General features: G+C 29.2%; 1 protein-coding gene across 7 annotated transcripts in view; it reads left to right on the top strand.

Moving 5' to 3' along the window:
• Positions 1-25,028, top strand: part of LOC145255612 (unconventional myosin-Ic-like) — a 333,792-nt gene that overhangs the window by 46,870 nt on the left and 261,894 nt on the right. For all 7 annotated transcript variants that reach the window (XM_080114110.1, XM_080114114.1, XM_080114109.1 and 4 more), the window contains exon 2: positions 15,610-15,692. The gene's annotated coding sequence lies outside the window, so the exon portion shown is untranslated. The remainder of the gene's footprint in view (positions 1-15,609; positions 15,693-25,028) is intronic.

The following is a 25,028-nucleotide window of genomic DNA, read 5'->3' as shown; positions in this document are numbered from 1 at the left end:
TCATCCTCTGGCCTTCTTCAGATGGTTAACCATGACGCCGTTGATGGTTAAAAAGGTTTTCATGATATTTTGCAAATTAACTCCTCAGTCATCGCGATTCAGTGGTTATTCGTGTTCAAATTCCACCCTTTATAATCTTGTCCAATCACTGGTTTTCAAGATTTGCTTTGTCAGTCAATCTGGCTGCGATTCAAGACCTTGATGCTTCTGAAAAGGCTTATCCGGGAGGACGAGTCCGCTATATAACCGTACCAGACTAACCGAACTATCCTAACTGATTCACTCTTAGAATAATGTCTAGATAAAATCTAAACATAAATAAATATGCGTATATGTTTTGGGGAGATTAACCGGGAATGGAAAAATTGGAGCTTTCAGGGGTATCAGAATCAGAAAAATTTGTGCTGATTTTCTGATGCCAAAAACGATTCTTTTTTTTTTTTTTTTTTTTTTTTTTTTTTTTTCGTAGATATCAGTAAAACTAATATCTATAGACCATCTGCCCCCCCCCCCGCTAGAGTATTTTTATGCTAATTGGGGGAAATATTTAAATATTTAGAAATTTATAAAGAATCTGAATCGGTAATTGTATCGGAATCAGGAAAAAATATTGGAATCGTCCCATCACTAATATATATACCGGCTGTAATTGTAACACCCTGCACTGATGATTCCCAAAAGGATGAAACACTAGTGTCTGCAGGTATTAAAAATAATTATGCCCGTCCCTGTAAGAACTCTATTCTTATTGTTGAGCATTCTAAGTTGAAATTAAAGTCGGTCACTTAAGCTTACATGCGCAGATCATAGTGTTATAATCATAAGATCACTCTCGCCGTCTAAACATTTATATAAATGTCGATTTCAACTGTATTTCTCAGTTAACGTTGGCCATGTACTTTGTAACTTGTTAATGGAGTCAGAGATGGCTTTGTGGCCGGGTTCGAATCTCCCGACTGGCTGTAATCGTAACTCGCTGCACTGATAATTCCCGAAAGGATAAAAGACTAGTGTTTGTAGGTATTAAAAAAAAAGTTACATTTTTATGTTTATATACAACTAACGGGACCTGTGGAAATTCCAATGTGGACTCATTCATATGTAATATATTGATGTTGGCATTTTGTAGATGTTCAGTGTCAATGGATATTATTGTAGAGCTTTTGTTAACACTGCAAAAGTATTTATCTAAGCTAGCCGGGACACCTGGCATAGCCCAGTCGTAAAGTATGCTTAAATATGATATTTTAATTCTTGCAAATTTCATATATATTATTATACAGTTAATGTTCTATCGATTTTATTATAAAGTTGCAATTTCAAAAATAAAAAAAAAATATATCCATATGACTTGGTTGCATCAGCTATAATCGAAACCAAAACCAAAACTTATGAACAATTCTTGGTAAAATTATTTATTACAAGAAATGGAAGGCCATAACAATTAAACGACAGTCACTCGGATGTAAGCGTGTAACACAAAATGAATGACACACACGCTATCCTATTAATAGATTTTTCCATATGTTATGTGGACTTTTTTTTTTTTTTTTTTTTTTTTTTTGGAATCACCACTCCAGCAACTATCTAGGATAAGGGTTAATGGGTGTTAAGTAGATAAGACACGACTATGCTATAGTCAGCTGAGAAGCAGCCCCACGGTATTGTTCCACAGTCGGACAGTTCTAGGAAAGAAACTCTGCACATGGAATTTTCGTTTAGTTTTACGCACAGATAGTGAGGGAAATTGTTGATGGTTGTTAGACGAGTGGTTGTTGTGAAAGGTTTACAGAATGGGGGACCATAGATTGCAGCTCAGTCGAGCACCTACCGTAAAAATGACGCTAAAGTAAAGAGATACAAGCAAGGTCTCTTCTGTAGGAAAGAGGAAGTAGATGAAAAGGTCCTCGCTCACTAGATTTCGAAGCCGGTTTTGTACGTTGTAAATGCAGGAAAGATATTCTTCGTATTAGTACTGATGTAACCTCAATTCTCTGAATTGTTTCACTCGGTTGCTCATTCGGGTGTGTCCGGCACAATTGGTATGAAACGCATGACTAACAGGAAGTCGAATTTGATCATTCAGCTGCTGCGGTTTTGTGAGATTGTGCTGAGTCATAATTGCATATGGCTGACAATGAAGATGAAAAAAAAAAAAGACTAAAATTAGGCGAAAACCTCACCTGTTGTTGAGCCGGTTTACTGAATTGAATTATATTGGAACAAACAGATGGAAACCAATATTATTTGGGTGTATGAACAAAGATTACACCTTTTTATATAAAACTATCAGTCCCGACCTGTCTTTATTTGGGAGTGTTATTGCTTTTGTTCAATTAAAAAAAAAAAAAAAAAAAAAAGAAAAAAGCATACAGTAAAAATACGTTATTTGAATTCTTCAGACTACCTAATTTACATTAAATGTTGGTGTGGTTCTTGGCAGTACTCAAAGACGCTATTGTTGTCCAGAATAGTCTTTACTAAAGCCACATGCCACATTGTCAGTGTGGTGTTAGAAGGGGAATCTATTTAAAAAAAGGGAATATATATTAAAACACACAAAATGGGGAATATATATGAATGAACATTCGACACGTTTTTTTGGATTCTTCTGACTGTCATCGCCTTGAGTGTTATTTTCACAACGTTTCTGTTGATATAACCTCCGACCTTCTTCAGGCGTTTAGTCGTGCTCTGAGAATCTGCACAGAATTTCGAATGGAACCTGTATTTAATTCAAGGGGGGTAGCATGATCTTGTTCCGTCAGCCATGACTATAGAAGTCCTTAGTAATTTGCAATTGTATTTTAATTGTCACCCAAGCTAGTGATTGAACCTTTTTATCTCAAGAAGAGTAACTTTACAACTAAATTGTAACCAAGTACTTTATCCACTACGCGACAAGTCCTTGGCGGATAGAACCTCCGTGGATTAAATAAAGGGGTCACTTAGAAATTATGTGCAGATTATGAGTTCAACAAGATACACCTGAGGAAGATACACCTGAGGAAGGTACATCAACCGAAACGTTGTGAAAATATAAACATTCAAGATGAGAACAGTAGTCCGAAAAATCAAAATTATACGAATAATCAATCATCTAAAAAATTGATTATTTGTATTAATTCTCTTATTCAGACTTTTTTTTTTACAATGTGAGTGTTATTTTCATGTTTCGGTCGATATAACCTCCGACCTTATCTTTCTCTTGACCTGAAGAATCTGCACAGAAGTTTGAATGGAACTATTTATTTAATCTGCAGGGATAGCATGAATTTTATCAAGTTCTTTATCCAGTAGTCCACGGTCCTTGCAGATGTGGCATAGTGGATAAAGTACTTGGTAACTATCTGGAGGTTAAAGGTTCAATCCTCAGTGCGGACGACATTCAAAATACAATTGTAAATTACTTAGAACTTTTACCCAGTTATGGTTGATGGAACGAAAGCATACTACACATGGGGATTAAATAAAGGGTCCCATTCGAGATTCTGTGTAGATACCAAAGTTTCATAGAAAAATTTTGGAGTTCAACATAGATTCCTTAGTTTTACAAGATGCATCTAAAAAAAGGTTGGAGATTACATCGACCAAAACATTGTGAAAATAAAACTCAAGATGAGAACAGTAGTACAAAAAATCCAATTAATACGAATAAATTCTTCACTCAATAAAGTTTTCTCTTTCTTTTCCTTTCTTTTCCTTTCTTTTCCTTTCTTTTCCTTTCTTTTCCTTTCTTTTCCTTTCTTTTCCTTTCTTTTTCTTTCTCTTTTTTCTTTCTCTTTTTTCTTTCTCTTTTTTCTTTCTCTTTTTTCTTTCTCTTTTTTCTTTCTCTTTTTTCTTTCTCTTTTTTCTTTCTCTTTTTTCTTTCTCTTTTTTCTTTCTCTTTTTTCTTTTTCTTTTTCTTTCTCTTTGTTTTCTTTTGTTTTCTCTTTCTTTCTCTTTTGTTTTCTCTTTCTTTCTCTTTTGTTTTCTCTTTCTTTCACTTTTGTTTTCTCTTTCTTTCTCTTTTGTTTTCTCTTTTTTCTCTTTTGTTTTTTCTTTTTTTCTCTTTTGTTTTTTCTTTTTTTCTCTTTTGTTTTTTCTTTTTTTCTTTTTTCTCTTTCTTTTTTCTCTTTTTCTTTTTTCTTTTTCTCTTTTTCTTTTTCTTTTTCTCTTTTTCTCTTTCTCTTTCTCATTCTCTTTTTCTTTCACTTTTTCTTTCTCTTTCTCTTTTTCTTTTTTCTCTTTTCTCTTTTTTCTCTTTTTCTCTTTTTCGTTTTCTTTTCTCTTTTTCGTTTTCTTTTCTCTTTTTCGTTTTCTTTTCTCTTTTTCGTTTTCTTTTGTTTTTTTCGTTTTTTGTTTTTTTCGTTTTTTGTTTTTTTCGTTTTTTGTTTTTTTCGTTTTTTGTTTTTTTCGTTTTTTGTTTTTTTCGTTTTTTGTTTTTTTCGTTTTTTGTTTTTTTCGTTTTTTGTTTTTTTCGTTTTTTGTTTTTTTCGTTTTTTGTTTTTTTCGTTTTTTGTTTTTTTCGTTTTCTCTCTTTTTTCGTTTTCTCTCTTTTTTCGTTTTCTCTCTTTTTTCGTTTTCTCTTTTTTTTCGTTTTCTCTCTTTTTTTCGTTTTCTCTCTTTTTTTCGTTTTCTCTTTTTTTCGTTTTCTCTCTTTTTTTCGTTTTCTCTCTTTTTTTCGTTTTCTCTTTTTTTCGTTTTCTCTTTTTTTCGTTTTCTCTTTTTTTCGTTTTCTCTTTTTTTCGTTTTCTCTTTTTTTCGTTTTCTCTTTTTTTCGTTTTCTCTTTTTTTCGTTTTCTCTCTTTTTTTCGTTTTCTCTCTTTTTTTCGTTTTCTCTCTTTTTTTCGTTTTCTCTCTTTTTTTCGTTTTCTCTCTTTTTTTCGTTTTCTCTCTTTTTTTCGTTTTCTCTCTTTTTTTCGTTTTCTCTTTTTTTCGTTTTCTCTTTTTTTCGTTTTCTCTTTTTTCGTTTTCTCTTTTTTCGTTTTCTCTTTTTTCGTTTTCTCTTTTTTCGTTTTCTCTTTTTTCGTTTTCTCTTTTTTCGTTTTCTCTCTTTTTTTCGTTTTCTCTCTTTTTTTCGTTTTCTCTTTTTTCGTTTTCTCTTTTTTTTCGTTTTCTCTTTTTTTTCGTTTTCTCTTTTTTTTCGTTTTCTCTTTTTTTTCGTTTTCTCTCTTTTTTTCGTTTTCTCTCTTTTTTTCGTTTTCTCTCTTTTTTTCGTTTTCTCTCTTTTTTTCGTTTTCTCTCTTTTTTTCGTTTTCTCTCTTTTTTTCGTTTTCTCTCTTTTTTTCGTTTTCTCTCTTTTTTTCGTTTTCTCTCTTTTTTTCGTTTTCTCTCTTTTTTTCGTTTTCTCTCTTTTTTTCGTTTTCTCTCTTTTCGTTTTCTCTCTTTTCGTTTTCTCTCTTTTCGTTTTCTCTCTTTTCGTTTTCTCTCTTTTCGTTTTCTCTCTTTTCGTTTTCTCTCTTTTCGTTTTCTCTCTTTTTTTCGTTTTTTCGCTTTTCTTTTTAGGTAATCAGAAATGATAATTCAGATGTTTAAAATGAAATACGAAATCTATCATTTTTTTTTTTTTTGTATGAATATTTTAATAATATATCGATAACATTACGCAACATAACAGAACACGAACATTATCAAAGCATAACTGTTTAAAACTTTTTTTTACTAAAATTCAAACTGCTATTCAGTACCACAATCCAATTAACGATCTCATTGACCTATATCCTCTGGTGGCTTTTGGCCCCGAGAATTGGATTAGTAAAAAAAAAAAAAAATCGCTATTCTCACCTTTTCTGTATATTGTTTCCAGTTGCTTACCTATTTTCAATAAATGAAAACCATATCAATCAAATATTTCGGTCGATTCCGGCCTTCCTCACAGTTATAGATATTTTTTTCTCCTTCATTGTTATTTCTATATAAATGTTTTAGTATTGAATTTGGTTTCAACAAAGATGTCTTCTGTTTCCAATTCTATGGTACTGTTCAATGTAGAAATATCTAGACCTGATTAAACGTCTCAGTTTGACGTCAAGAGAGAAATGCTATTACCGACATTTGTCTTTATAGTTCGCTAATATAGCAAATAAACAAATAAAATTGAAAAAAAAAAAAAAAAAAAAAAAACTACCCAAGGGAGGAACTGTAACATTCTCGGATTTTTTATAAAAATTCTGGTTGCATCACAAGGGGATCAAAATGGCCAAAAAATAGCACTTTTTTGAGACCTAGAATCTTTTCTGACCATTAGATTTTGCTGAAAATTACCCAAAAGCGAGACCACATAGATATACATCTGGAAACGTAATATTTGACCCTGAGAAAATTCTGATGCTTGAGCTCCAAGGTGTTTTAGGGGTGAAAAACACGCCTTTTGGGGCTTATTTTTATTTTTCATCTAAAATTCAAGGCATCAGTCGGGAGGGGGGCATATAATTTTTGGCTTGTTTGGTTAATAAGATGCTTTAAGATCTATTCACAAGAAAATCTAAATGGCTCAGTTCATAGAAACTCAGTCTAAAGATCTCAAGGTTTCGGTTTCAATTTCCAGTCCCTTCTTCCGTTTTGTTGGGAATTTAGTATTGATGCAATATTTTACATTTCTGTAAGAAGTTAAGATAAGATATATTATACAGATATATATATATATTTATATATATATATGTGTGTGTGTGTGTGTGTGTATATATATATATATATATATATACTAGCAGGGAGATTCGACGTTGTCTGGGATTGAATGAGAATTAACAAATGTTCTACACTTCTAATACTTTTTTTTTTTTTTTTTTTTTTTTCAAATGAAATATCCCATTTTTTTAATTTTTATTTTTTTTCCTATGCCTCCCCACTGTGATTTGATCCACCATCCATTTTAGTCTACATTACACTGTAGAGAATCTACTGTTGATTTTATAAAATTATTTTCATATATAATGGTTTCAATTAGTTTCAAATGCAAAAGTCAAGTATCATGGTTCAGTTGTGGTCTAAACAGAAATATTAATGTTGAACGCACCTCTGTCTTGTCAAAGAACATACTCTTGATTTTTATATGCTGGTTCCTTCGGCTTTTGTGGTATAAAACTTCTCAAATGCACTTGTGATGTTAGGATGTATAAAGATGTTAACTTTAGTCAAAATCTGACTTAATTTCATCGGATTTTTTTCGATTATTGATTTTCAACACTTATCGAAGGGATTCTGATTCAAAACCTATCTAAGAACGCTCCCAAAGTAAATTTGTGTAAATGTAGAATACCGTTGTATTCAAGTGGCATGATGTATTAACAAAAAAAAAAAACTTTATTTTTTTTATTTAACTTTCGTATATCTATTTTTCAAACTCATTCGCACATAAATCAGTAAATATGGACTTATAATTTAATATAACTGGGATGTTGTCTTTGATATTTTGAGAATAACATCTCTCCCTGTTTTTTTTTTTCTGTTTTTTGTTTTAATTTTTTGTTTTAATATTAAATGACTTTGCAAATTCTCTTTTACCAAATCTAATTTATAAAACTCACTGTTTGTCTGTCTGTCTCCATATTTTTCAACTCTATTCCTTCGAAACTGAAAGTCGCAGAGCAGCGCTAGTGGCCTCAAATGATTAGATTTTTTACGAACCGTTCTTTTATGGGTCTTTAGCCGGTTAAAATTGTTTTTAAGGGGTTAAAATTGTTTTTAAAGGTTCTAAATTGTTTTTAAGGGGTCTAAATTGAAAAAAATTGTTATATATTTTGTACATTGATCTTAGTTTATTTTTAATCGGTTCACATGCATATCACATTGATACAGTGGTAACGTCACCAGCTTTGAATACTACCGTTTCGGTTTCAATTCTAGCTGACGGCGCATAAATACTTTTTTTTCTTTTTCTTTTGAAATCACGACTCTATAATACATACGAAATCTGGACAAATTAAAATATCATATTTAAACGTATTTTACAACTGGGCAAAGCCGTGTCCCCCCCCCTAAGTCAATCTAATCGGAGGTGAATGGGTGACCTAGTGGCTCACATATTTTTTTAGCAGAATATATATTTACCAGCTGCTGTATGTGTTTTAATATTTGGAGGAGTGAAATATTATCTATCAACCCTGTCTAGCTGTATATGTGAGCGTCCAGATAAAATGAAAAAAACTACAAAACAAACGCCCACAAAGTTGGTATGACCGTCGTTTCTCAAGATGAATTATAATAAAAATCCAAAAAAAAATTTTAAAGAAAATTAATTCTTTGGATGTTAACTGGGAGGTCCAGGTTTTATCAGAGAGGAAGAGAGGACGGGGTTTCAGCCATTTCCAATGTTATCTATTATATAAATCTTACTTGTCTGCTTAAATGTATGTATGCATGTATGCATGTTTGCCTAAAAGTTTTGACAGCGGCGACTGATTTTCATAAGATCTGTATCGTTTTGAAGCTCCACCCTTTGAACCGCAAATATCGAAAAATTGGCAAAAAACATTAATTCCTTCACCCTCAACCAGGCAGTTTTTCTACAAGGAGGGTCAGTTTCTTTTTTCTTTTTTTTTTCATTGCAATTTTTGCAAGTCATCGTATCGGTTGGAATGACTTTACTAATTTCAACGTTCTGAACTTCTGGTCGCATCATGGATTAGGGGTAAGGCGTCAGGTTTTCTTTAATTTTTTTTCTGCCTTCACGGGTTCGAGCCTGCCTACCTGCCTACTACTACTACGTTTTTTTTTGTTTTTTTTTGCTCAACACACATCTACAAAGATCCGTGCAACGCCGGGCACCCAGGCTAGTCTATTATATAAATGAGAATTGAATGACTTGCATTATTTTTATTTTCAGTATATTAAATCGAGAGAGGAATGGATTTGAAGGGGGAGGTTGAAAGATAGATTGAGAGGCAGAGATAAGTTTTAATATAAAGATGTGGCACATGGGGATAATCGGGTGACCCAGCGGCTCATTTTTAGTAGAATATATATTCTTACCTCACTATTTTAATACTTGCTGACGAGGAGGAGGGGGGTAGGCAAAGATTGTGCATCCACACTTTTTGCCCACTTCCAGTGTACATAAATGGCAGATGCTTTTGGGCACTTGCACAACTTGGCAGCAACTCTGCATCCGTTTGAAATACACCCACTCTTTGTTTGATGCTGTAACAGGTGCGTGCAGACATCTGTTATATAAAAAATTGTCTGTGTGCATGAGTATGTCCGGCTAAATTTAAAAAAACAAAAACAAAAAAACAAAAAAAGAAAAACACTCGCTGAATAAATATTTATAATTTATTCATTTTTTTTTTTTTTTTTTTAACTCTAAAGTGGTGCACATTCGTGATGGTGAGTGTAAGGTTTATTGTTCAGCCTCAAACTAAAGGGAAGTAATTTTCTTTCATGATGTTTAATTAATTAGTTTAAAAGTGAATCCTATGTCAAAATATATAAACGTATGAACATACTAAGCTTATACTATTTATATAATACTAGCAGGGAGACCTGATGTTGCCCGGGATTGAATGATGATCAACAAATGTTTCACACTCCTATATTTTTATTGTCATCGAAATCCGTGAAATCGCCTGGGAGGAAGCTTCACATGCCTCCATACAGTAACTTAGTCCAAAATATGTTATTCTACATTGCACTCTAGAGAACCTACTGTTTCTTTTATAAAATTATTTTATATATAAACTTCTTTCCAGTTAATGAAAAAAAAAAATTAAGAAATTTATGTGCAGAGTTTGAACCTACAGACCACGTCATGCAAAAAAAAAAATACATATACACTTTCAAGTCTTAGAAAATTCTTTGCAGTTAATGAAAAAAAAAATTAAGAAATTTGCGTGCAGAGTTTGAACCTACAAAAAAAAAGAAAAAAAAGAAAACACGCTGTCAACTTACCCACAGTAGAATTTTCACTGCGCATTGTTCTATCATTGTTGCTAAGCGACGACATGGAAAAATGGCTTTACGGATGATAAATAAAAATAACGGTTTCGATTATCGGTAATTATCAGGAGTATTCTGAGATCACTCTCGGACTTACACACTAAAGTTCTGTAAATTTTAAAGAAAATCTATTCGGAACAAACTCACACATGCACACACACACACACACACACGGAGTTGCATTTATATAATTGTAGAGATATATACATAATATTTTATTTGTAATTTTAATTATCTCGATAGGTTCCAATATAAAGCTCAATATACTAGATAGAGCAATTAAAAAACAGTTTGATGAAGATAAAAATTAAATAAATTACAATATTTATTAATCCATCAAAAATTCAAACAAGGAAATAGAATAAAGAAAAATTCTTAATCCATGGATTTTCAAAGACACTTCTCATCAGATGTAATATTAAAAATTAAATATATTTTAATGCATATTTTTTTTTCCAATTCAGTTATTTTGTTCTTCCTCATACAGTCTTAAGAAAAGCGTGTTGAACCAAAGATATCTGGCTATTCATGACTTTTTTGTTCTAACTGGGGATGCGGCATCCTATTAGATACTGGACATTCACGCACTGTCCTATACATTCCATCCGAGAGCTGTTAGAATTGCATTCTGGTCTACTAGCCGGGGGTTGCCCAGATGCTTGGGGGGGGGTTAAGCAAAAAAAAATTGGCTAAGTAAGCAGGCAGGCTCAAACCAGAAGTAGCGAAGGTTTAAATTAAGGCTAGTCAATCAAAAAGAAGGGATGATTTTCGAAAATACCAACGAAAAAAGCGACACCTCCCTGTAGAAATGTGCCAAGTTCAGGATGAAGGAATTAATGTTCTTAGCCAATTATTCGATATTTGTCGTCCAAAGGGTCGAGCTTCAAAACAATACCGATCTCGTGAAAATCTATCACCTCTGTCAAAAGTTTTGGGCAAACATACATACATTTAAATAGACAGGTGACATTTATAGTATAGATTAGCAGGGGTGCCCGGCGTTGCCTGGGTGTTTGTTAGGAAAAAAAATGTGATAGAAAGGAGACGGTTCTGGCAATGTCCAAATGAATAGCAATTGTCTGATATGAAGGGTTTTCCCCACATTGATCAAAGCGAATTGCCTTTTAGACGTCCCGGCCACAGAGGCCGATAAGTGGTTGCTTTTGCTTCGATTTAGTTTCGCTTTATTTATACAAAAAAGACAAACATGCGAAAGGATGGAATAGCAAAATAAATGTAGAGACACCGTCCGTTCGCAAATCGTACATATTATAATGTAGGAAGTATATAAAATCGTACATATTATAATGTAGGAAGTATATAAAATCGTACATATTATAATGTAGGAAGTATATAAAATGTTCTCCAAAATAGTAACCCTCTCGAGACCCAGCCACCACCCGAAAAAAGCCTTTCTTAGATATATAAAAACGCGCGCGGCCATTTTGCCTTTTGTGTATATAGATGTCTCTGGACTTGGTACTACAGATTATTAATGAGGCCACTAATCTTCTTAAAACATTGGCCATTGAGCTTTGATTTTAGGCGAATCTTTTGGGTCATTTCTGTAGCAGTTTTGTTTTGTAAACCTTTATTATTCCTGATATTCATAAACGACCTTTCTGATAAATTGTCTCCGAGATGGGTATATTTGTTGACGACACCATGCTCTATAACGGGCACAAGGGGCAGTGCGGGAAGAATGAATACATATATCCAAGGCCATTATTTGGATTCTTCGGACTACTTTTCTCATCTGGAATACTATTTTCACAACGTTTTTATTGATGTAACCTTAGACTTTCTTAAAGTGCATCTTGTCAAACTCGGAAAATCTACACAGAATTTCAAACGGAACCCTTTATGTACTTTGCGGGAGTAGCATGCTCTTGTTCTGTCAGCCATGACCGGGTAGAAGTTCTATGTAATTTGCAATTGTATTTTGAATGTTGCACGCAAGAATCCGTGACATAGTGGATAAAGTACTTGGTAAAAAAATTCAGTTGTAAATCATACTCGTCTGGAAGTTGAAGGTTCGAATCTCAGTGCAGGCGACACTCAAAATACAAGTGCTTGTAACTTCTAATCAGTCATGGCTGATAGAATGATAACCCTAACCCTAACCCTAAGGATTAAATAAAGGATTCCATTCAATGTTCTGTGCAGATTCTGGAATTTGACAGAAAGATTCCAGAGTTCAACGAGATTCACCTGAATAAGATCAGAGATTACATCGATCGAAATGCTGTGAAAATAGCGCTAAAGATGAGAACAGTAGTCCGAAGAATCGAAATAATGAACTAGCAGAACCCGTGGAAATTCCACGGTAGTTGAAAAATTTTAAAATGCATTATAAATAAAATGAATAAAAAGTAGAACAAAAATTAACGATGAATTTAAAAAAATTTTTAGCAAATTATTTTTTAACATTTTAAACTAAAAATTGATTTAAAAAAAAAAATCAGATCTTTTCTTTTTTTTTTTTTATTCAAATTTAACACAACACTTTTTTCTGAATAATCTTTTTTCGTCGGGCTTCTCGAGGGTGGGTGGGTACTATTGCTTAGAACTTTTTATATACCGTGTAGATAATAATATGTACTAATTGCAAATGTGCGTCGCAGCTAGATTTATTTACATCGACTTTTACAAAATTATTACTATTTCAGCTTCTCGTGCGTTGGCTGGGCTTTTTTTCGTATAAAAGTGAAACTGATGTGAAACTAAGACGCACTCCTCGGCCTATGGGTCAGGAGCGTCCAGCAAGCAATGGACGTTTGGTCAATGTCGGTGAAAACCGTCATATCAGACAATTGCTTTCATTCGGATACTCCCCTAATAAAGAGGAGTTGGTTTTCCCCAACACTTTAGGTAAAAAAAACAAACGCAAAAGAACTATCCTGCAGTTAAAATTGCTTTGCCGCACACCTGCCATTTTATAAACGTTAAATTGATATTGTTTTCAGTTACTTTCCTTTCGTGGGCGAGCGGTTAATTATCAAGTTTTTCGCCTCAACTTTCCGGGTTTTTTTTTTTTTAATTTTTTTTTTCCTATTTTTTAAACAAGTTTTTTTCTTTTAAATTTTTTTTTTTTTTTTTCCTATTTTTTAAACAAGTTTTTTTTTTTTTTTTTTTTTTTCCTATTTTTTAAACAAGTTTTTTTTTTTTAAATTTTCTTTTTACATGTTCACTTTTTTTTTTTTTTTTTTTTTTTTTTTTTTTTTTTTTTTTTTAAAGAAGTTAGACATAGGGTTTGGATCTACCCCCCCCCCCCTCCAACAGACACACCTACAAAAAACTTTTTTCGATTTTTTTTTTTTTTTTTTAATTTGTTTTCGAGCCTACCTTCCTACCAAAACTTTTTTATCTACCCCCCCCCCTCCAACATACACACCTACAAACTACCGGGCAACTCCGGATACCCCCGCTAGTTTTTAATATAAATTATAAACAGATGTCAATTCACTTGCACATTTTTTAAATTTAACAAACTATAATTAAAAAAAAAAACCTTAGTCGCCTCAACATGACTTATTTTAATTATAAAATAAAACAGCCAATTTGAAACCGCAAACAGACAACTGTTTTTTTTTTTTGTTTTTTTTTTATTGAAACTTTTTGAGAGAAAATGGTTTTAAGATTTTTAACTTATAAAGAACGACTATAAAGGGCGGTAATTCGTTGCTCATTAATGTTTTCGATGTTTTTTTTTTTGTTGTTTTTTTTTTGTGACATAAGACGTATGGACAATTAAATTAATATTAAGATAATTAGTTTTAATTTCCTTTCTATGTGAAAGATCCAGACAGGATTAAAAACATTGTACAAAGGATAAGGGCATGGCCGCTAATCTTCTCAAATTTTAGTTGCGGTTACCATTCTGATAATGAGTTTAATCGAAACTAAATCCCTCTCCCACAACTTCAAATGGAATTCATCTGACTAGCTGATAAGCGACTATTTCGTATCCACAGGTGCTTGGTTGTTAATCGGAACTTTCTATGACACCATGGAACTTTATCAAAATCCAGGATTAATGATTGTGCCTTGTGTGATTAAATGATTTAGTTTGAATTAGGATCTTATTTGGTCTGTGAATATGTGGTCTGAAATGTTACCAAAGACAAGATGTTAAAAATTAGTACAAACCTGTTCTGGGACAGCCGGAAAAAAATGAAGAAAAATAATGGCCACTTTATATGGCTACGAGTTTGTCAAGTTTGCCACATGATATGCAAATGAGATGCTCTGGTTAGGAATAAAATAGCCTGGGTTTTGAAAGACTTGGACGTTTAGATTTGGACGTTAAAGAAGTAAGTCTTGAGAGCAGCGAATCACATTTTGAAGTTGATTGCTTTAATTTACACCTTGCTACGTCAGACGATAAACCTTGACAAGTTCCCATATTCCAGTCGGAAGATAAACCTGAACAGGCTCTCATATTCCAGCCAGACAAACCTTGAGCTCTCTCATTAAAGCTACATTGGTTTGAAATAAATCTGAGATCAGGCTAAGTTCTTTTGTTTTTTTTTTCTTTTGACTTTCATGCTGACACGCCGGTTCCTGTCAGATTATTGAAGTTCGGTAACGTTGAGGCTAATTAGTATGAAAACATGATGTATGTACTCTCTGCTTATCTCGGCATTGTTTCCAGTCGTCCTGGACTTCTCCTTGCCACTAGACTCAAGCAGTGCCGATTCAAAAGATGTGGTTGAGGATTGTGCAATCCTTGCCTCGCAATTACGCACACAGTTACCCTTATAGGGCTGTCTATTGTCTCTTGAGACTTAATGTAGACATCAATATATAATTATTAGCAGGTTACCTAGCATTGTCCGGTCGTAAAATATACTTAAATATAATACTTTAATCCATGCAGATTTCAAATTTATTATCATTTCTCTCTCTGTCTCTCTCTGACTTCAAAAGTAAAAAAAAAAAAAAAAAAAAAATGACATCAGTGCAATCAGTTGGAATCGAAACCAAAACATTAAGCATTCCAGCCATAGTCGTTATTTAGCACTTTAGTCTTCGTAGTTCAAGTCTCAGCTATCACCAAACGCATAAAAAGTTAAAAATTAAACGACTTCAAGCCAAAAATGTATATGTATGCAGGCTTAGGAGTTAGTCCATTTACTCCTGCCAAGGTCAACTAATTTATTTTTTAATGTTGACCCCTTAGCAGCTATTTTTACAGAATAAAAACAAAATCGAAAGTGTTCCCAAGGGTTAAATACCCAATATATCAAGTTTTAAGTTTGTAGACTAAATATTTAGATGTTTTGTAGAGACGTTTCACATCCACATACCAGCAGTCACTTATATATATATATAAATAAAAACATGTCAGTGTGCTTAAACGTTTTCATTAAATTCTATGTAATTATGCAGAATGTAGAAACTATGCATGAATAAAATCCATCGTAATAGAGAAATGAAACTAATCATCTAGTAAGAAACCATAAAAAATGAATAATTAAAGTTTATTTTTGAAAGGAATATGCAAATTAGCTAAATTTCATGACCGAGTATACTAAGTTCGTTTTAAGTTTTGAATAGAAAAAGTAGGCTTATATATATGGCACACAATGTTTGAATCGAACTATATCAACCACTTTCAGATATTATAATTTGATAAAAATTTAAAACTTGATACTATATATGTACATTTTTTTTTTTTTTTTTTCATTGCAGAATTTCTTTTCTAACTGTGTTGGATATTTAATTGACGTCGAAATACTTAGACCACCTTGTTGGATGTTCAATGATATTTCAGGGTGAGTAAATATTTACTTATATATATTACTTTTTTATTTATTATTATTTTTTTTTTTTTTTTTTAGATTTGGTTCTTTTTTCCATTACAGTTTAAAACGGAATTTAAAAAACAAAAAAACAAAAAAAAAAAAACGGAAATTTAAAAAAAAAAAAAAAAAAAAAAAAAAAAAAAAAAAATGGAAATTTCATGCTTTGGTAAAAGTGATATTGTACTGGATTGTGCAAAAGATTAGGTTGTTGAACAGAAAAAAAAACAAAACAAAACTAACATGCAGCAAATATGAGTTTAACATTTTTATAAAAATAGTGTCCATTGTATTTTATGTAAAACTGAACCAAATCGGATAAATTAATAAGAACTAATAAATTGTGCTACACAGTTCAATGCAAATCATAAAATCATATTGTAAGAGAGGATCTTTTAATTTACTCCTTCAGTCCAGCACTTCTTTGCAGACAATGTTTTTTTTTTTGACCTGTTTCTTTCGAATGTTCCTTTCTTATATAACGTTTTGTTGACTTCATTAAAGAACTGATGCACATCGAAATTACAAGTTCCTTTCTTACACCCTCACAGCAATAACCATATATTCGAGGCTAGCTCAAAGGCAGGTCACTCTCATATTCTTGTCCAGGGTTGCCAAATTGATTCTTTTAAAGTTAAATTCTGCGAATTTGGACTTTTCTTTTCTTTTTTTTTTTTTTTTTTTTTTTTTTAAGCAGTGTGGCTTTCAAAATTGTAGTTGATATTTTTCAAAAGGTAACGTACGGATTAAGGAAGGAACCAGAAAAATTTAACTTATAAAACTTAAGTCTGTCTGTCTCCATATTTTCAAACTTAGTTTCTTCAGAAACTAAAATGCTCAGGGCCTCAGATGATTGGATTTTTTATGGACCGTTCTTTTATGGGTCTTTAGCCGGTTAAAATGGTTTTTAAGGGGTTAAAGGGTCAAAATTAAAGAAGAAAAATCGTTATTTTGTATATTCATTTTAGTTGATTTTTAATCAGTTCATGTTTGTCACGTTGGTACCGTGGTAACGTCACCAGCTTTGAATGCTACAGTTTTGATTTCGGGTTCGATTCTAGCTGATGGCACTCAAATACTTTCTTTTTTTTTATCACGACTCTATAATATATACGAAATCTGGACAAAATAAATATCCTATTTAAGCGTATTTTATGACCGGGCAAAGCCGGGCGTCCCACCCCGCTAGTACTATATCGATTTTTCTATATTATATTTCCTATTTTTTCTATTCTTTTGTGTATTTATCTCTATTCTTTACTATCTATTCGGCCTCTATGTATCTATTGTATTTTTTATTGCTAAGCTAATGTTCTTATGCCAGTTTTTTCTATCTATAACCTTGCTCTTTTCTTCTGATGAGAAGCATTAAGCTTCGAAATAACGTGATTTCAAAAGTTTTCTTTATAGTTCACGTTTTTCTTTATTGATTTTATGATAAAAAGATTGTTTAACTTTGAACTGTCATCACGTGTTTCCTTATATATATTCGATTCTGGCTTCAGGTAGTTGCTTGTCTAGCCACACTGATGAGCTGTGAAACAGCGAAACAGTACTGTATGTGAATGACTATATATATATATATATATATATATATATTTTTATTTATTTATTTTTTTTTTTTCGAGGGTAAACCTTTACACATGGTTGCTACAAACAGCCATCTGTTTCAATCAATGAAACTTCGTCAGGCAACCCTGAACCTATTTTTCTATAGCGTCGAATGGTTCAGGGTTGCTTGGAGAAGTCTCATTGACTGAAACAAATGGCTGTTTGTAGCGACCATATGTAACTGTTTGCTCTCCAAAAAATCAAAAAAATATTTAGCACTTTTGGAGACTCAAGCTTGAATATCTATATATATATATTAGATTCTGTATATATATATATATATTAGATTCTGTATATATATATATATATTAGATTCTGTATATATATATATATATATTAGATTCTGTATATATATATATATATATATTAGATTCTGTATATATATATATATATATATATATATTAGATTCTGTATATATATATATATATATATATTAGATTCTGTATATATATATATATATATATTAGATTCTGTATATATATATATATATATATATATATATATATATTAGATTCTGTATATATATATATATATATATTAGATTCTGTATATATATATATATATATATATTAGATTCTGTATATATATATATATATATATATATTAGATTCTGTATATATATATATATATATATTAGATTCTGTATATATATATATATATATATTAGATTCTGTATATATATATATATATATATATATTAGATTCTGTATATATATATATATATATATATATATTAGATTCTGTATATATATATATATATATATTAGATTCTGTATATATATATATATATATATTAGATTCTGTATATATATATATATATATATTAGATTCTGTATATATATATATATATATATTAGATTCTGTATATATATATATATTAGATTCTGTATATATATATATATTAGATTCTGTATATATATATATATATTAGATTCTGTATATATATATATATATATTAGATTCTGTATATATATATATATTAGATTCTGTATATATATATATATATATTAGATTCTGTATATATATATATATATATTAGATTCTGTATATATATATATATATATTAGATTCTGTATATATATATATATATATTAGATTCTGTATATATATATATATATATTAGATTCTGTATATATATATATATATTAGATTCTGTATATATATATATATATATATTAGATTCTGTATATATATATATATATATATATTAGATTCTGTATATATATATTAGATTCTGTATATATATATATATATATATATATTAGATTCTGTATATATATATTAGATTCTGTATATATATATATATATATTAGATTCTGTATATATATATTAGATTCTGTATATATATATATATATATTAGATTCTGTATATATATATATTAGATTCTGTATATATATATATTAGATTCTGTATATATATATATTAGATTCTGTATATATATATATTAGATTCTGTATATATATATATTAGATTCTGTATATATATATATATATTAGATTCTGTATATATATTAGATTCTGTATATATATTAGATTCTGTATATATATATATATTAGATTCTGTATATATATATATTAGATTCTGTATATATATATATTAGATTCTGTATATATATATATTAGATTCTGTATATATATATATTAGATTCTGTATATATATATATTAGATTCTGTATATATATATATATTAGATTCTGTATATATATATATATATTAGATTCTGTATATATATATATATATTAGATTCTGTATATATATATATATATTAGATTCTGTATATATATATATATATTAGATTCTGTATATATATATATATATTAGATTCTGTATATATATATATATATTAGATTCTGTATATATATATATATATTAGATTCTGTATATATATATATATATTAGATTCTGTATATATATATATATATTAGATTCTGTATATATATATATATATTAGATTCTGTATATATATATATATATTAGATTCTGTATATATATATATATATATATTAGATTCTGTATATATATATATTAGATTCTGTATATATATATATTAGATTCTGTATATATATATATTAGATTCTGTATATATATATATTAGATTCTGTATATATATATATATTAGATTCTGTATATATATATATATTAGATTCTGTATATATATATATATTAGATTCTGTATATATATATATATTAGATTCTGTATATATATATATATTAGATTCTGTATATATATATATATATTAGATTCTGTATATATATATTAGATTCTGTATATATATATTAGATTCTGTATATATATATTAGATTCTGTATATATATATTAGATTCTGTATATATATATATTAGATTCTGTATATATATATATATTAGATTCTGTATATATATATATATTAGATTCTGTATATATATATATATTAGATTCTGTATATATATATATATTAGATTCTGTATATATATATATATTAGATTCTGTATATATATATATATATATATATATTAGATTCTGTATATATATATATATATATATATATATTAGATTCTATATATATATATATATTAGATTCTATATATATATATATATATATTAGATTCTATATATATATATATATTAGATTCTATATATATATATATATATATTAGATTCTATATATATATATATATATATATTAGATTCTATATATATATATATATATATATTAGATTCTATATATATATATATATATATATATATATTAGATTCTATATATATATATATATATATATATATATATATTAGATTCTATATATATATATATATTAGATTCTATATATATATATATATTAGATTCTATATATATATATATATTAGATTCTATATATATATATATATATTAGATTCTATATATATATATATATATTAGATTCTATATATATATATATATATTAGATTCTATATATATATATATATATATATATTAGATTCTATATATATATATATATATTAGATTCTATATATATATATATATATTAGATTCTATATATATATATATATATATATATATTAGATTCTATATATATTAGATTCTATATATATATATATATATATATATATATATATATTAGATTCTATATATATATATATATATATATATATATATTAGATTCTATATATATATATATATATATATATATATTAGATTCTATATATATATATATATATATATATATATATATTAGATTCTATATATATATATATATATATATATATATATATTAGATTCTATATATATATATATATATATATATATATATATATTAGATTCTATATATATATATATATATATATATATATTAGATTCTATATATATATATATATATATATATATATATATTAGATTCTATATATATATATATATATATATATATATATATATTAGATTCTATATATATATATATATATATATATATATATATTAGATTCTATATATATATATATATATATATATATATATATATATATATATATATATATATATATATATTAGATTCTATATATATATATATATATATATATATATTAGATTCTATATATATATATATATATATATATATATATATATATTAGATTCTATATATATATATATATATATTAGATTCTATATATATATATATATTAGATTCTATATATATTAGATTCTATATATATATATATATATATATATATTAGATTCTATATATATATATATATATATATATATATATTAGATTCTATATATATATATATATATATATATATATATATTAGATTCTATATATATATATATATATTAGATTCTATATATATATATATATTAGATTCTATATATATATATATATTAGATTCTATATATATATATATATATATATATATATATTAGATTCTATATATATATATTAGATTCTATATATATATATATTAGATTCTATATATATATATATATTAGATTCTATATATATATATATATATATTAGATTCTATATATATATATATTAGATTCTATATATATATATATATTAGATTCTATATATATATATATATATATATATTAGATTCTATATATATATATTAGATTCTATATATATATATTAGATTCTATATATATATATATATATAAAGTAAATTTTTGGTACAGCAGAATGGAAGGAGATATTTCAGAGGAAACATAATTTAATTTAAATACCAAAAAAAACAAGAAATGGGCAGGTGAAATTAAAATTTTTTCCCTAAGGCCTTATCGTCTGACCCTCTAAGAGGAAACGTCAGAATGATAGATTAAAAACTAAGAAAAACGAATGAGGGAAGAGGGGAATTTTGGTTGCAGTTGGAAGAACAGTGGAGAAAAAAAAAAAAAAAAAAAAAAAAAAAAAAATCTCACTGTTCAGGTGGTTTTAAATCAATGAATATCTCCAACTGATGTCTAAGAATCTTTTGTCTACACAGGCTAGGTCGAGAGTTGTTAATAACTAACGCCTCAATGATATTGAGATGATAGTTCGACCTAGCACTGTATAAAACAGAAAACCACCCATCGGAATATTGATCGGCACACCTATTTATACTCAACAGGTGATCGCCAATGGCAGACTCATGAGCCTGGGAGTGCCCGGATGCTCTCGAAACTTGGTGTAGTCGAATATCCCGAGGGATATGTTGGGATATTCTCATTTCTAATCTTTGGGACGTTTTGCCAACGTAGTCAGCTCCACACTGACAAACGAATTTATAAACAACAGAGTTCTTTTGAATGGTTGGCAAAACATCTTTACGAAAAGAAGAGAAAAAGGTTCGAGTTGTGTAAACTACTCTAAGCATAGTAGCTGGAAAACATCGTTGAGTAGCAGAAGAAATCCTTTTAACAATATGAAGGCCATCAGGACCCAACCATGGTAATTTTAGATAAATGGGACAACGTGATGGACCAATATGTTTACCGCTATTAAATGTAGTAATTTTACGTTCAATAGTAGATTTTATTATATTAATGGGATATCCATTATTAAGAAAAATAGTTGTAATTTCACCAAGTTCCGTATCAAGACGGTTTGGTAAACAAATCATAAGTGCACGATGCGTAAGAGCGCTAATGAGGTTTATTTTTCTAGACTGAGGGGCAAAAGAAAACCAATTAAGATAGAGCCCTGTAAATGTAGGTTTTCTATAAACAGAGGTCTCAAACGTAGTACCAACTTTAGAAACACGAACGTCGAGGAATGGGAGAGAGCTACAGTCTTCAACCTCCATAGTAAATTGTAAAGATGGATGCAGGTTGCAAAGAAGACCAAGAAACTGTTTAGCTTCGCTCCGAGAGGGAAAGCATGCAAAAGTATCATCAACGTAGCGTGTATAGAATGCTGGCTTAATAATTTTGGAAAATAATTCGTTTTCCAAAAATCCAACGAAAATGTTGGCTAACGAAGGACCAAGAGGGCTACCCATTGATATCCCATCAATTTGACGGTACATAATGTTGTTGAAACTAAAGGAGACTGATTTAGTAGCAAGTTCCATTAGTTCAACAAAAATTCGTTCAGGAAATTGTGGAGATTTTAAGGGGCCACGGTATAGATAGTCAGCACAAATACCAATGGTTTCATCCAAAGGTATATTAGTATAAAGACTATTAATGTCAAAGGAAGCCAAGAACTCGGTATTTTTAGATAAAGGTAATTTTTGTATCTGAGATACGAATTGAAAAGAATCAGAGATACAATGGACCGAATAAAAAGAAAGCACAGGTTTAAGAAGGTCAACTAGCCATTTACCAAGTTCGTGTTGTGCAGAACCCAACATAGATAAAATGGGTCGCAAAGGAATGTTGGGTTTATGGACCTTGGGTAAACCGTACATTCTAGGCCTTTGAGAACCGATGGGTCGGATTCTATCATAAATCTCCTTAGAAATAAATCCGCTTTTATGAAGTTGAAGAAATCTTTTCTGGATTTTTATTTCCATACGAAAAGTATCATCATGGCATAAATCACCCAAACGGAGAAACTTACTTTTATCGTCCAAGATTTGTAACATTTTGGAGATATAATCCGTTTTGTTAAGTATAACAACGCCCGATCCTTTATCCGGGCGAGTAAGGTAAATGTTGGGATTAGACCTAAGTAATTTTGCAGCTTCAAAATGATTTTTCTGCCACACAAAATCACTAGATTTAGTATTTATGGCAGAAAACCTCCGACCTAATTCGCCCAACTGAATTTTAACACTAGTTAATTCATCAGTAGAGATAGGCGAATGGTGTTTTAATTGAGTATACAATAATTCAATTTCACTAAATACTGAGATTTTATCAACAGAAGGGGGAGGAATGCAAAATTGTAAGCCAGCAGATAAAACAAATTCTTCTGTAGTGGACAAAACATAAGAAGAATAATTAAATATATGTTTATCCAAATTTGTTATAATCCCAAACTTCTTAGTAATTAAATTTTTTAAATATTTATCATAAGAAGAAGTACATTTAATACGGGTAAAATTATCGCCGATGGATAAAAACCTAGAAAAACGGAGTTTATCAAAGAAAGATAGTTCTTTCCAAACCATGGCCCAAAGAAAAAGGTGTTTACTACGTAACGAATTATATGTATCAGAATTAAACAGGATTTCATCTTGTAGGAAAACACGTTGAACTGCCAATGTATTTCTACATTTAATTTTAGAAATACGATGGCAGATATAACCGGGAGCAACATGATTTAGGCGGCAAGATTTAAGAAATTCCATCCTACACTTCAAAACGATTAACTTATTTTTAATACGTATAACTTTGTTTAACGTTTTGATAAATTGTGAGTTGTACCGACCTCGAAAATATGTAAGTAAATTTTTGGTACAGCAGAATGGAAGGAGATATTTCAGAGGAAACTTGGTGAAATTACAACTATTTTTCTTAATAATGGATATCCCATTAATATAATAAAATCTACTATTGAACGTAAAATTACTACATTTAATAGCGGTAAACATATTGGTCCATCACGTTGTCCCATTTATCTAAAATTACCATGGTTGGGTCCTGATGGCCTTCATATTGTTAAAAGGATTTCTTCTGCTACTCAACGATGTTTTCCAGCTACTATGCTTAGAGTAGTTTACACAACTCGAACCTTTTTCTCTTCTTTTCGTAAAGATGTTTTGCCAACCATTCAAAAGAACCCTGTTGTTTATAAATTCGTTTGTCAGTGTGGAGCTGACTACGTTGGCAAAACGTCCCAAAGATTAGAAATGAGAATATCCCAACATATCCCTCGGGATATTCGACTACACCAAGTTTCGAGAGCATCCGGGCACTCCCAGGCTCATGAGTCTGCCATTGGCGATCACCTGTTGAGTATAAATAGGTGTGCCGATCAATATTCCGATGGGTGGTTTTCTGTTTTATACAGTGCTAGGTCGAACTATCATCTCAATATCATTGAGGCGTTAGTTATTAACAACTCTCGACCTAGCCTGTGTAGACAAAAGATTCTTAGACATCAGTTGGAGATATTCATTGATTTAAAACCACCTGAACAGTGAGATTTTTTTTTTTTTTTTTTTTTTTTTTTTCTCCACTGTTCTTCCAACTGCAACCAAAATTCCCCTCTTCCCTCATTCGTTTTTCTTAGTTTTTAATCTATCATTCTGACGTTTCCTCTTAGAGGGTCAGACGATAAGGCCTTAGGGAAAAAAT

This window comes from Euprymna scolopes, chromosome 31 (assembly GCF_053919585.1).
Source record: "Euprymna scolopes isolate OS-2025 chromosome 31, ASM5391958v1, whole genome shotgun sequence".
NCBI lineage: Eukaryota > Metazoa > Mollusca > Cephalopoda > Sepiida > Sepiolidae > Euprymna > Euprymna scolopes.
Note: the sequence above shows the minus strand (reverse complement) of the source record. Positions and strands in the feature narration are given on the sequence as shown.